Source organism: Taudactylus pleione, unplaced genomic scaffold (assembly GCF_031769625.1).
Source record: "Taudactylus pleione unplaced genomic scaffold, aTauple2 ptg000019l, whole genome shotgun sequence".
In the NCBI taxonomy this organism is placed as follows: Eukaryota; Metazoa; Chordata; class Amphibia; order Anura; family Myobatrachidae; genus Taudactylus; species Taudactylus pleione.
Window position 1 is genome coordinate 41,322,122 of NW_028284421.1, and position 14,460 is coordinate 41,336,581.

Below are 14,460 nucleotides of genomic sequence, written 5' to 3' on the forward strand. Positions count from 1 at the left end.
GCACCATTTCAAGAGTGAGATCCGACTGAGTAGGCAGGGCTCTCAGTGACAGTTTTCTAGCAAGCAGCTACTGTAGTGCACAGTTGGTGTCCCTTCAAGTCTGTACAACAGGGGTTCCCAACCACGGTCCTCAAGGCACACTAACAGTCCAGGTTTTAAGGATGCTGTACAGGTGACTTAATTAGTGCCTTGGTTACTGTGATATACCCATCTGTGCTCAAGCATGGTTATCTCTAAAATCAGGACTGTTAGTGTGCCATGAAGACAGAGGTTGGGAATCGCTTCTGTATAGGCAGGGGCACTGTATGTATAGATTAGGGAGCATTTCATTGTGTGTGTGACACTGAATACAGCAGTGCATCGTCAAAAGGCCCTTCAAATCTGTATAGGGCAGGCAGGGACTCTGTGTGGAGTGGAGATAAGGTGGCCATACACGGTGAGATTCAAAAGTTGGTCAGATCAGTTGTACGATTTCCCTTGAAAATTCTTCCCTTAAGATACAGGACGATTTGTATATAAAATGCAACTATTTCACATAAGACCATATGATTTGATCAATCACATCACATAATGTGTGTCAATTCGTACACGATCAGTTGAGATCTGTCTGCAAAACCATCTGATCTGCAATTTAACTAGACGACGGCAGGGACATGCATCGGGGTCGCAGAAGACTCAAAATGCAACTATTTTCAAATGATTGGACTGTCCAACCTGTACAAACTGCCCAAATCGTGTGATTAATCATCCCGTGTAAGGCCAGCATAAGGGAGCCTGGTGTGTTCAGAACAGTGGGCACAACTTGTGTGCATTCAGCCAACACAGAAAGACTATGTGCTACCTTGTCTAATGGTCAGTGGGTCCAGTCATGGGCCACTGCCATAATATTTGTGCAGTGCAACGGTTTTGTCTGTTTCACCCCCCAAAAACATAAAAAACTTTTTTTTTTTAATTAGAAAGTTCTGTGTGTATGTGCGTTCAACCAACACAGCAAGACTATGTTACCTTGTCTAATGTGCAGTGTGTCAATGTGGATCAGGACAATCAATCGATTAGAACAGCTGGAGTAGCAACCAAGTACTAGTTTTGCAGCTGCTGCCACCATTCATGAGGATACTCCTCCTTCAACGGCATCTAGTTAAGCCGATACCCAAGGGCATAGAAAACACAGAACCTTTATTTTAAAGTGGTAAAGAAAAAACACCTCTAATAAAGGGACGGTTTGCTGCAGAAAAACATAAGTCACTACATAAAGTGGCAAGGAAAGGTTAAGGCATGGCCTTTATTTGAGAGCTGGTTCTGCAACTGTCAGTGAGGCATCTTCTGCCTCTCATGACAATGTACGCCTTTTTCACTCAGTGTGTAGAAGAGGTGTGAAAAAAATTAAAACCACTAAGGCAGAGGAAACTGCATTCAGATTCAGAATTGTCACAAAACCCTGAGGAGAGTCTAAGTGTGTCCGCAAGTGCAATGTGTGAGCCTCACCTTTTCAACACTGCACTTGAAAAGGAGCCTCCTTCCACCATTTCTGCACCCTTTGCAAATGTGGAGATGAGCAGCACAAGTCAACATGCTGACAAGCCTGACCTAGAATTAGAGGATGCTTCTGTGGAAGTCCAACAGGTTGAGGGAGATATTTGTGTAGCTGATGCCAGTCGGGCACCACTGGAAGTAATTCTTGCCCGTTATACCCTGGCATGGCAATGGCCTTTTTCTTATAAGACAAACAAATCCACCTCTTATGTGTGGTATTATTTTTACCCAAATACTGACAATTGTCAAGCCATCTGTAGCATTTGTAAAGCCACAGTAAGTAGAGGTAGGGACCTTAGCCATCTAGGAGCCTCCTTCCTGTTAGGTCATTTGCAATGAGTTCATGGAAAGTTTTTTGGAAAATCGGAAACTGGTGCTAAAAAATAACAGCCCTGCATCGGTTGGCTCCCTTCCCTCAGCTAGATCCCACCACCTGCAATCTCCACCGCCAGCACCTTCATCATCCGTATCCTCACTACAGATCGGAGGTAGTTCTGCATCCAGGATAAAGCTAAGTGACTCCTCCCATATCAAGGATTCCTCAGAAGAATCTTTGAGCACTAGGCCTGCTGTTGCTGGGGATGGAACTTAATCCCAGAAAATGACTAAGATGAAAAAACAATTGACTGTTAAACAATCCTTTGATAGAGGAAGCAAGTATAACAGCTGTCGCCCAGTCGCACAGCGAATCACTGATGCCATGACAGCTTGGCTAGTATTATATGGTGAAATAATAGAAATTGTGTCCTATCTGGTGCGGATGAGGATGTTGTTTGTGTAAATCAACCATCAGTGGCAGCAGTTCTTGCTCATTCTAAAAAGAAAGCTATTGTCATGCCTCTGAAATAAGACCAGCAAAGTCACTTATTGGTTGTGGAATTATTTTAACCCAAATCTGACATTTGTGAAGGCATCTGTATAATTTGTGAAGCCAAAGTTAATAGAAGTAGAGATGTTAACCATCTAGGCACCCGGTTACGTAATTTGCAACTAGTTCATGCACTTTATTTAACAAAATTATAATAATTTGTAAATTAGTAACAAGCAGCCCAGTGTCAGCTACCAGCAGTTAGGACCAGCACATGCAATCTCCACCGCCAACAACCTCATAATCTACCTCCTCCTTAATGATTGGAGGTAGTTCATCCAAACAATTTTGTGGAGGCTCAAATAACCAAGGACTTCAGCCACAAAGTGTCAGTCCTTGTCGCTGAAGTGCTTGGGTTGTTAAACAGTGCATGTTCTTTTTAGTATCCAAGATAAGAGTGGGTGGGAGGGCCCAAGGACAATTCCATCCTGTACCTCTGTTCTTTGCATTTTGCACTATTTGAGGCATTGCTTACTGACATTTTTATAGTTTATTAAACTGTTATCCTGTCTGCCACTGCTGTGTGGTAATGTTTCAAAGATGTCCTATACTTTTTAAACTGTCGTGTGTTTGTTCTACTGCTCTGCTGCTTACTTTAGCCAGCCAGCTCGCTGCAGCCTTTGGCCTACTAAAAGTAGTGAAAGCAATATTGAGTTATGAGGTAGTTAAAATTGACTGGAAATGACCAGAAATTATTGTTTTAAGGTTAATAATACTGTAGGAACAAAAACATGCTCTAATTATGTGATTTTTAGCTGTTTCTATCCTTTAAAAAAAAAAAATCCTATCCAAAACCGAAACAAGTCAGGGTTTTGTAAAACCAGAACCAAAGCCAAAATACGCGCAAATCTCAAATTTTTAGATATAATTTCTAACTTGGAGCATTCGGTTTTACACAACAGTATACATAAAATTATTCAACCAGTGTTTCTGTGCCCAATCTTACAGCTTTTAACCACTTAACTGATTATTTTCCCACCTCAAAACTGGTTAGAAATTGTGTTTTTTTTAAATTAAATAATGTTTAGAAAATATTTGTAAAAACATATTTATTTAAAGACTTTATTGAAAAAATATGCCATGGGGGGTGTTTCGCACCACCCCCTAGCCTCCTATTGTAAAATTACTGACTCTCGAGCTTTTGGAAAACTGCAAGTCCCAGCATGATTTACCACCCGTTGGCCATGCATACTCTAGGTCAGTGATTTTCAACCTTTTTCAATTTCGTGGCACACTATGCAAGATTTTAAAATTGCCAAGGCACACCATCTGGCGACATGGCATGCGCGACCTATGAAAAAACATACATATTGGCTCCCACATAAAAGAAAATACACTACATTGGCCTCCACAGGAATAATTCACACTACATTGGCCTCCACAGGAATAAAACATTACATGGCTTCCACAGGAATAAAACACATTACAGCCATGGCCAAAAGTTTTAAGAGTGACACAAGTATTGGTTTTCACAAAGTCTGCTGCTTCAGGTTTTATGATGGCAATTTGCATATACTCCAGAATGTCATGAAGGGTGATCAGATGAATTGCAATTAATTTCAAAGTCCCTCTTTGCCATGACAATGAACTTAATCCCAAAAACAACATTTCAATTGCATTTCAGACCAGCCACAAAAGGACCAGCTGACGACATGTCCGTGATTCTTTCGTTAACACAGGTGAGAGTGTTGACTAGGACAATGCTGGAGATCACTGTCATACAGAGTTAGAATAACAGACTGGAAGCTTTAAAAGGAGGGTGGAGCTTGAAATCATTGTTCTTCCTCTGTTAACCATGGTTACCTGCAAGGAAACATGTGCAGTCATCATTACTTTGCACAAAAAGGGCTTCACAAGCAAGGATATTGCTGCTAGTAAGATTTCACCTAAATCAACCATTTATTGGATCATCAAGAACTTCAAGGAAATAGGTTCAATAGTTGTGAAGAAGGCTTCAGGGAGCCCAAGAATGTCCAGCAAGCACCAGGACCATCTCCTAAAGTTGATTCAGTTGCGGGATCGGGGCACCACCAGAGCAGAGCTTGCTTAGGAATGCCAGCAGGCAGGTGTTGAGTGCATCTTCACGCACTGTGAGGCGAAGACTTTTGTAGGATGACCTGTTGTCAAGAAGGGCAGCAGAGAAGCCACTTGTCTCCAGGAAAAACATCAGGGACAGACTGAGATTCTGCAAAAGGTACAGGGATTGAACTGCTGAGGACAAGTTATTTTCTCAGATGAATCCCCTTTCAGATTGTTTGGGGCATCTGGAAAAAACCCTTGTCCGAAAAGGAAAGGTGATGCTACCATCATTCTTGTGTCATGCTAACAGTAAAGCATCCTGAGACCATTCATGTGTGGGGTTGCTTCTCAGCCAAGGGAGTGGGCTCACTCACAATTTTGCCTAAGAACACAGCCATGAATAAAGAATGGTACCAAAACATCCTCCAAGAGCAACGTCTCCCAACCATCCAAGAACAGTTTGATGACAAACAATGCCTTTTCCAGCATGATGGAGCACCTTGCCATAAGGCAAAAGTGATAACGAAGTGGCTTGGGGAACAAAACATAAATTTTGGGTCCATGGCCAGGAAACTCCCCAGACCTTAATCCCATTTGAGAATATGTGGTCAATCCTCAAGAGGCAGGTGGACAAACAAAAGCCCACAAATTCTGACAAACTCCGAGCACGAATTAGGCAAGAATGGGCGGCCATCAGTCAGTATGTGGCCCAGAAGTTGATTGACAGCATGCCAGGGCTTGAAAAAAAAAAGGGTTAACATGCAAATATTGACTCATTGCATACACTTAATGTAATTGTTAATAAAAGCCTTTGACACTTATGAAATGCTTGTAATTTTACTTCAGTATACCATAGTAACATCTGACAAAAAGGTCTAAAAACACTGAAGCAGCAAACTTTGTGAAAACCAATGTGTGTCATTCTCAAAATTTTGGCCATCACTGTGCATTGGCCTCCACCGGAATAAAATGTAAATCCATTGGCCCCAGAGAAATAAAACACACATTGGCCTCAGGGGTGTATTTAGCAGTCCGAGCGCCCTTGGCAAAGAAAGGGCAGGCACTCCTTCTGCTGTCTCACCCCTCCTCCCCATCGTTGTCGGTTATTCTGCACTCTCCTCCCCACCGGTGTCAGTTCTGCTCTCCCCCCCCCTCTTCCCCATCGTCTGTTATTCTACACTCTCCCTCCCCTCCGTTATTGTTTGCCACCCACCCCCTTCACTTACCTTACCAGCTTCTCTCTTCACGTGTTCCCGTCTTCTCTGCTCCTCTACTGTCAGAGCACTGTCCGCGGGTCTTCGTGATATTCACAGGGCTGGGCGGCCAGGCAGACAGCGAACATTGTGTCCGTGAACTGTGATGTCACGCTGCCATGTCTAGGCAAGGCCCAGTCGCGTCTGAGCTTCTCAGAGTAGATCAGCGGCAGTGCTGCCTGGTCTATTCTATAATGTGACCAGCAGCTCTCGTTACGCGGCACACTACACAACCGCCACTTATTTGATGCTTTAATCCTTTCTGCTGACTCCTCTATTTTGTTTTATCGTCTGTTGACATGTATGATCAATTGGATATTTTTATTATTCACATGAGTGACTCAAATAAAAAGAAAGAAATGGTTACTTCCCCCTCTTTCTACACATTTCCTGTAGGTGTTTCTTGCAGAGCTGCAATCTTCAGTCAGGTAACACTGTTATGAAAGTAGATTTATCAGTATGAAATATGAGTCCTGTTTATATGCATGAACCGATGCCTTCATACATGGAGTTTTAGAAAATGTGTATAATTTTCTTTTCACTATAATTTGCCTTTGAAAGCATTTTAGTAAATGGACAGTGATTCTTAAGCTTGAGATATATCAAAGTCTAAACATTAGTTCCTTGGCATAGACTAAAATTCTTGACTCTCGGTGAAAACATTTCTAGTTACGGCACAGTATGGTCGTCTGTTGTTCACTGCGACATGTGGCTTTATTGTTCCACGCTGCAGAGCCTCCTCCAGTCCATGCTCTAAGAAAGTAAATCAAAGGAGTTTCTGATGAGTTATTGTTTCCAAGGTTATCCGTTTAATTCCCCCCCCCCCTTTCTTACTGAAGGTGCTTTTTATGGTCTCTATGATAACAAGTTGGAGTTACTGGCAGTCTTTCAGTCCTGCTGGCTATCCAACCAAAAGGTATCAACATTGGATAGCTTTTGAAAAGATTAATAAGCACACAGACTGCATCAGTGACTGCACCAAGTTCTTCATTATGCGGGCCATTTTTTCTTTTTTTTTTTTTTTTTTTTTAAATTGGGATCCTACAGATGTGTCCTCATACATCTAGCCTAAATACGCCATGCAGCATGAGTGAGCCACCAGGTCTTATGCAACTCTGCTATCGTCTGTCATCTGTTTTTGTTGTAACTACGTTTGAGATGCGACTAGGAGGCACCAGCAGACTGTGCTGAGTAATTTGATATGTGACACTTGTATATATGTGTGCAACTGAGTCCTGCATATGAAGCACAATGGAACTTGGAATGAAAAAAGCTACGGCCTCTACATTGTAGCACTTCATACACAGATTCAGAGACTCCGTCACACTCAGATATACAAGTGTCACATATCAAATGAATCAGCACAGTCAGCTGGTGCGTCCCAGTCACATAACATTGCGGTGTAAATGCATTTTCGGCGAAACAGACGTCCAGCTCTAGCAGATTCTAACGGGACTTGGTGTGCCAAGACGGAATACAAGATTTACCGTTTAGACCACCCCACATGCAGACCACCCCACATGCAGACCATCCCACATGATTTTTATGTGTAACAGATCTCCCCATATGCCCCTTTTAATATTCCTCAGACCCTCACTTGTCCCCATATTGTTCAACATCCTCCTTCACATGCCCCCATGCAGTCAATTACTAGATTGATTGGTACTATCCCTAAGGAATGCTCCACACAGAATAAAAAAAAAAGAAAACAATTTGTACATGTTTTGCATATAAATCATTTAATGTAGAAGTAGGACCATTTATTAAATATAAGGTCTTATTTGTAACAAAACACAATTACACGGTCATTCAGATTTGTTTGAGTTACATTTCACTTAATCACTTAGAACTGTTGTGGTAGACACAATACTGATGATTTGATACAACCCGGTCCCAAAAGGATACTGGTGGTCTAGGATTCAGGCTCCCGGCTACTCTTCCATGCCCCCACCACAGCACTGCACTCTCTGATGGAGAGATTGGATCAGCAGAAGTGTATAGATTGTCAGACCATGCTGGTCTCTCCACATCCCATAAGGCCCAGTCCTTTGTTTCAGACAGATAGCATATTGTCTTTCAGAACGTCTTAAGTGGCCACATGGAAGAGCCCAGGGATCTGCTGAATTGCCTGAATTCTGATTTCTAGGTAATTGCCTTTTAGCAATATTGCCTATATTCTGAGTGCAATTGCGGGTGTATCTGCTTGCGAAATGCTACATTACAGTGATAAAACCTCTGACACTGTAATGTAGCATTTCGCAAGTATACCCGCAGTTGCACACAGAATAAAGGCATGCCGTATATTTTAATCAGTAGAAGCGGCTTGTGTGTCCTATTTGCATTGTTTTGCGAATAATACACAGTGAAGCGAAAATACCGCTAATTTCTTCTTTGGGGTCCTTATGGATCCACAGGGATACCATGGGGATATTATGGTTGGAAGACCAGGCACCAAACAGTTAAAAACTTTGGCTCCCAGAATGCCCCGGGTCCTCTTCCATATATATCCCGCCCCTAGCCATAGGACTCCAGTTTGTTCATTTGGTGTGGCAGGATCAGACGCACCTTTTGTACAGGGCACTGCTTAGGCATGCCTAAGTTTTCATTTTATGATTTTTATTGGTTTGTTTTCTTGAGTTGGCAGTACTAAGTGTGTCAAGACGCACGGACTGCAACTCAATCTACCTCTGCCGGGCCGCAACATCGGTAATTGTGCTGGTTATTTTGGTGGGTCGTGGCTTAGCAAAAATGCTGCGACCTGGACTGCATCGGATGCACGGAGATGTCAGGTAAGGCGATTCCTTGCTTGCGGGGAATTGCACTCGGCAATCCTTGCTTCTGGTGTAGAGACACATGAGAAGCCGCTGCTGTTAGTACCAGGGATTGTCCGTGTTGTTACTACACCAGCTGGAGCCTTATTGGACGCTGGGGATCGACAGCAGACGCATAACTGCTCCCACGAGGCCAGCGTACCGGGTTAGATAAAGGGAGCGTAAGGGGAGGTAGGCGCTCCCCCGGCAGCTCCTCCCCTGATCCAGACGCAGTACTGATAGGTTTCGCCGTTTTGGTTGTTCCGCCTACTCTCCATGGGTAGAGACGCTCACAGTCCATGCTCAGTGCACCTTGTACTGTAGTTGTAGTCTCAGGAGGGTCTGGCAGTCTCCCTGTATACCTCTCCTTAGGTTAAAGGTATACGGTGCTCTATATTCTACTAATACTTTGCGATGTTGTAGTTGATTTTGAGCTCATTATAGTATGCGTTATATGTGACTGTTTGCTGCCACGATGCCAATCTACCAGGAGGCGTTCCCCTGCAGTTTCTCCCCCGACATAATCCTGATATATTGGTTTTGCGCATCTGGATTGCTCAGCCTACCCTCCACATGTATAAAGATGCTCACGGCCCATGTTGTGCACCTAGTAACTGTTGGTCTCAGGGGGTCTGGATCAGTCTCCTTGTATACCTCTCCCTTGGTTAAGGTATACGGTGCTCTATATCCTACTAATACTTTGCGTTGCTGTAGTTGATTTTTGAGCCCATAGTAATTATATTACGTACGCATTGTGTGTGATTGTTTGCTAGCTGCTGACTGACTATAATTTTCTATCTGTCAACTGTCGCTGTTTTTTCTTTCTGAGTGCTTTACATTCATTTAGAAGACTGTCACGTTACTTTGTGTATGCTGCCTTTACTTTAAACATATATAATGATAAAGGGAAACGAGGGGGAGCCACCTGTTAGTTTCATGTAAAACGTGCGACGTGTCCTCACAGGACGTAAAGGAGGATTTATGTACTGTCTATTTTAAAGAGCCATCTCGCAAGTCCGGTTTAACTGTAGGACATGAGCCATCTTGGGTTGCTTCTTTTTCCCAGGTTATGATGCAGGTGGTGGATCGTTTGGCTACTCCAACGATGCCTCCTTGGATGCGGTGTCCACATATGTTTTCACCTCATGGGCATTCCTCTATTAAGGATGTGGATAACCATTCTAGTCAGAGCATGACGCCAGCTTATGTTGATAACAGACCAGTAGTGAATAAAGCACCTAAACGTAAGATGTCTTTATCTCAGTCTGTTCAACATATGGATTCAGACGCATCCTCAGAGGAGTCTGATGATGCACAGGATTCTTCTCCAGGAACTACTTCTGGAGAAGAGGATCATCCATCTAGTGTGGATGTTACTACTTTGGTGAGGGCGGTTAAATCAGTCCTAGATATTCAGGATGATGAACACACTCATAGTAAGAAGCCTCTTATGTTTAATCATCAAAAAAGGTGGTCAAAACAGTATTTCCTGAGTCTGAACAGCTCACTGAGCTTATTGAGGAATCATGGGGAAACCCTGATAAGCGATTTTATGTGGATAAGAGAATACAATCATTGTACCCATTCCCACTTCGGTATGCACTAAGTGGGAGATACCTCCTACTGTGGATGCTCATGTAACGCATCTAATGAAGGCTACATTGCCTATTCCATCAGCTTCTTTGCTGAAAGATTCCGCAGACAAAAAGATTGAATCTCGTCTTCAAGCGATTTTTTTTACTTCATCTGGAGTGGTTACACATCCGGCTGTTGCTGGAGCCTGGGTAGCTAAAGCAGTTGAAGAATGGATTGGGCATTGGAAAATTCCCTACCAAATGGGTGCTGGAAGTCTTACCTTTTCATGGAGCAGAGCTGGATAGTATGATCTCTACTCTGGTGGCTTCAAAGTCAGCAGGTCTGCAATCTACATCATATAGTAGAACTAAGCAGGTTTCTTTTCAGTCTTTTTGTCATCAGTGGAAAACCAAAAGACAGACTTCCTCCTAGCCGAATAGTTTTTGCAGGTCAAAGCGACAAACTAAGGGGTCTGGCCAGACAAGATGTTTAGCTTCTAGGTCAGATAATAAGCCCTCGGCCTGATGGATCCCAGGGTGGGGGGCCGACATCAGTTTGCGGATTGTTGGCATCAAACAACCACAGATGCCTGGGTCTGAGAAGTGGTCTCTCAGGGGTATGCCCTTACTTTCAGGAGACACCCCCACCAGAGTTTTTTTTTGCCACAAAGCCTTCGTCGGATGTGGGCAGGGCCTTGGCTTTTCAGGAAGCAATTCACTCCCTGCTGCAGGGAAGGGTGATAACTCCAGTACCTACCTGCTGCAGGGAAGGGGTTATTACTCAAATCTATTTCTGGTCCAGAAACCAAATGGGGCATATCGCCCTATATTGAATCAAAAAAACCCTCAACAGGTTTATCCATGTTCCCAAGTTCCACATGGAAACTCTTCGTAAAATTATTTTGGCTATGGAGACGAGAGCTTACATGGTTTCTCTGGATATTCAGGATGCATATATGCATGTTCCAATTATCTCATCCCACCAGAAATTTTTAAGGTTTGCTGTCCTCCAACAACATTACCAATTTCAGGCTCTACCCTTTGGCCTTTCTACGGCTCTCCAGGTATTAACCAAATGATGGCAGTCATGACTGCCTACCTCAGGCGTCAGGGAGTCCGAATACTGCCATATCTGGATAACCTTCTGATATTGGCACAGACTCTGGGGGTGTTGCAACACCATCTTCAGCTGACCATAGTCTGCCTACAAAGGCACAGCTGGATCATCAGTTGGAAGACATCATCACTTTCTCCAACACAGCAGATGATTTATCTGGGAGCGTTGCTAGATTCTTGGGCACAAATGGTGTTTCTGCCAGAGGACAAGATGGTGGCATTAGCAATGTGGATACACAAACTGATATGCAGGAAAAGAGTATCCATTTTGTCAGCTATGCAGATACTAGGATCAATGCTATCAACCTTTGACATGGTGGGCTATGCTCCGTTCCATTCCAGGCCTCTGCAAAGGTTGATTCTCTCAAGGTGGAACGGACAGTATCATTCAATACGGTCCCAGATGATCTTTCTCACTTCAAAGGTTCGTCACTCCCTCTTGTGGCTAAAAAAGGAGCATCTAAACAGGGGTCACCTGTTCTGGGTTCCAAATTGTGTCTCCTCACCATGGACGCCAGTCTTCACGGATGGGGGACAGTGACAGGTAATCACACCTGTCAAGGGAGATGGACAGGTCAAGATAGTCATCTACCAATAAACATTCTGGAACTGCAAGCAGTATACAAAACACTTGTCAAGGCACAGGACCAGCTTCAGGGCAGGCCTGTCCAGATCTAGTCCAACAACGCGACGACAGTAGCCTACCTCAATCATCAGGGAGACACAAAAAGTAATGAGGCCATGAAAGAAGTGACAAGAGTTCTCATTTGGGCAGAACGTCCTCTCCCAGCCATCTCGGCCGTATTCTTTCCGGGAATACTCAGTTGGGAAGCAGTGGTCTCTCCATTTGGGGGTATTTCAGCTCCTGGTAAACAAATGGGGTCTACCAGAGATGGACCTCTTGGTGTGTCACCACAAGGTACGGGTCCAGAGACCCATCAGCAGCCTTCGTGGATGCACTGGCAGTAAGATGGGACTTCAGGTTGGCGTATCTCTTTCCTCCAGTTTCCCTGCTTCCAAGAATTCTCAGGAAAATCGAGCAGGAAAGCAGATTGGTAATACTGGTGCGCTCCAGCTTAGCCCAGACTTCATTGGTTCACCGATATACAGAATCTGTCAATAGACAGTCCGTAGCCCCTGCCGACATTCAGACTTGTCCCACTTAGCTTTGATGGCATGGCTCTTGAAACCTCCATCCTAAAAACAAAGGGTTTTTCCAGTTAGGTTATTCAGACGATGCTTAGGGCAAGGAAGCCTGCTTCTGCCCGCATCTTAGAGTTTGGCATTCCTTTGGTTAATGGTGTTCCCATAAGGAATATTATCCTAAGGTATTCAGAATTTCCATGATTCAGGCTTTTTTGCAGGCAGGATTAGACAGGGGTCTCCACCTGGCTACTTTAAAGGTGCAGGATTCTGCACTACCAGTCTCATTTCAGAAGATGATTGCTTCATTACCGGATGTTAGAATTTTTTTCCAAGGAGTTCTGCTGGTTCAGCCTCCTTTTGTTCCACCAGTAGCACCGTGGGATTTGTCTTTGGTTCTTAAGGGGTTACAAGCATCCCCATTTGAACCTTTAGACTCTGTAGAGTTGAAGTGGTTGACAGTGAAGACAATTTTTCTTTTTGCTAGCTCATCTGCTCGCAATCTCTCAGATTTCGCAGCGCTCTCTTGTCGCTCCCCATTTTGTTTTTTCACCAGAATAAAGCTGTTCTTCGTACAACGGAGGGTTACCTTCCTAAGGTAGTGTCCTGTTTCATGTAAGCTTTTCAGGCTCCAGACCCTTCTGTAGGTGAAGCCTCCCTGGATGTAGTTCATGCTCTTTGTATTTATGTGGTGCGTACGAATTCTGTTAGAATATCAGATTCTCTTTTTGTATTAAATGGTTTTAACAATCGAGGATGGCCAGCTAGTAAACAGACTCTGGCGAGATGGCTACGCATGACTATCTCCCAGGTGTATACACAGGCTGATCTTCCTGTCCTAAGCATGGTGACTGTGCATTCTACTCGGTCTGTAGGGCCATTGTGGGCATTGTTGTGGTGCCTCTGCTGAATAATTATGCAAGGCTGCCACATGGTCTTCTCTCACACTTTTCTTAGGTTCTATGTCTTTGATACTTTTGCCTCTCAGGATGCTTCCTTTGGGCGATGAGTTCTCCTTTCTGCTCAGGAGCATCTCCCACCCTAGGGGAACTGCTTTAGGACATCCCCATGGTATCCCTGTGGATACCTATGGACTCCGAAGAAGAAAATTAGAGTTATGGTAGACTTACCTGGATAATTATTTTTTTCTTCGAGGTCCACAGGGCACCCACCCTGATGCACCTGGCTTCATTGGGTATTTTTCTTTCGGTCACAGATTCCCTCATCTTTTGTAAAAGTGTTTCTGGTGTACGATTGTACTTCCTTATCCTCTTTCCTTGTCTTGCCTTTGGGCTTGCTAACTAAACTCAAGTCCTATGTCTAGGGGCTGGGTATATATGGAGGAGGACCCGGGGCATTCTGAAAGCCAAAGTTTTTAACTGTTTGGTGCCTGGTCTTCCAACCATAATATCCTCATGATATCCCTATGGACCCTATTGACCTAAAAAAAAAATGTTTTCCAGGTAAAGGCCCCCATACACCAGAGCAGCAATCAATTGTGTATAAATATCCTTCCCTTTTTCAATCGATTGTGGCAATTCTGCAATTGATTGAAAAAGGGAAAGATTTTTATACACAATCGATTGCAAATTGCATGATTGCTGCAATCAATCTCTGATGTATGGGGGCCTTCAGTCTACCGCAGTGTTGGCTAACCTTGACACTCCAGCTGTTATGGAACTACATAACCCAGCATGCACTGCTACAGTTTTGCTATTAGGGCATGCTAAAACTGTGGCAGGGCATGCTGGGATATATAGTTCCACAACAGCTGGAGTGTCAAGGTTAGCCAACACTGGTCTACCATAACTCTAATTATCTCCCTGCGCTAATAGTGGTTGCTAATAAAAAAGGTATCACCTGCTGCAAGTGAGAGAAGTCTGGTGAAGGCTTCACAGATAAAACTTAAAATTAAATCCAGGAAAAACTTGTGGCTCACTGCGCTGGTTAATCCCAATAAACCACTTTGGTATTAGATTATACTTGATCACATTAAGCCACACCCAAGGCTTGCTATATATATATATATATATATATATATATATATATATAAAATATATATATATACAGTCAGGTCCATAAATATTGGGACATTGACAGAATTTTCCAATTTTGGCCTCTTATTAACCACCACAATGGCTTTG

The 14,460-nt window shown here is 43.5% G+C and overlaps 1 protein-coding gene across 2 annotated transcripts in view; it reads left to right on the forward strand.

Moving 5' to 3' along the window:
- Nucleotides 1–14,460, forward strand: part of SND1 (staphylococcal nuclease and tudor domain containing 1) — an 876,127-nt gene that overhangs the window by 321,582 nt on the left and 540,085 nt on the right. The gene's annotated exons all lie outside the window — the stretch shown is intronic.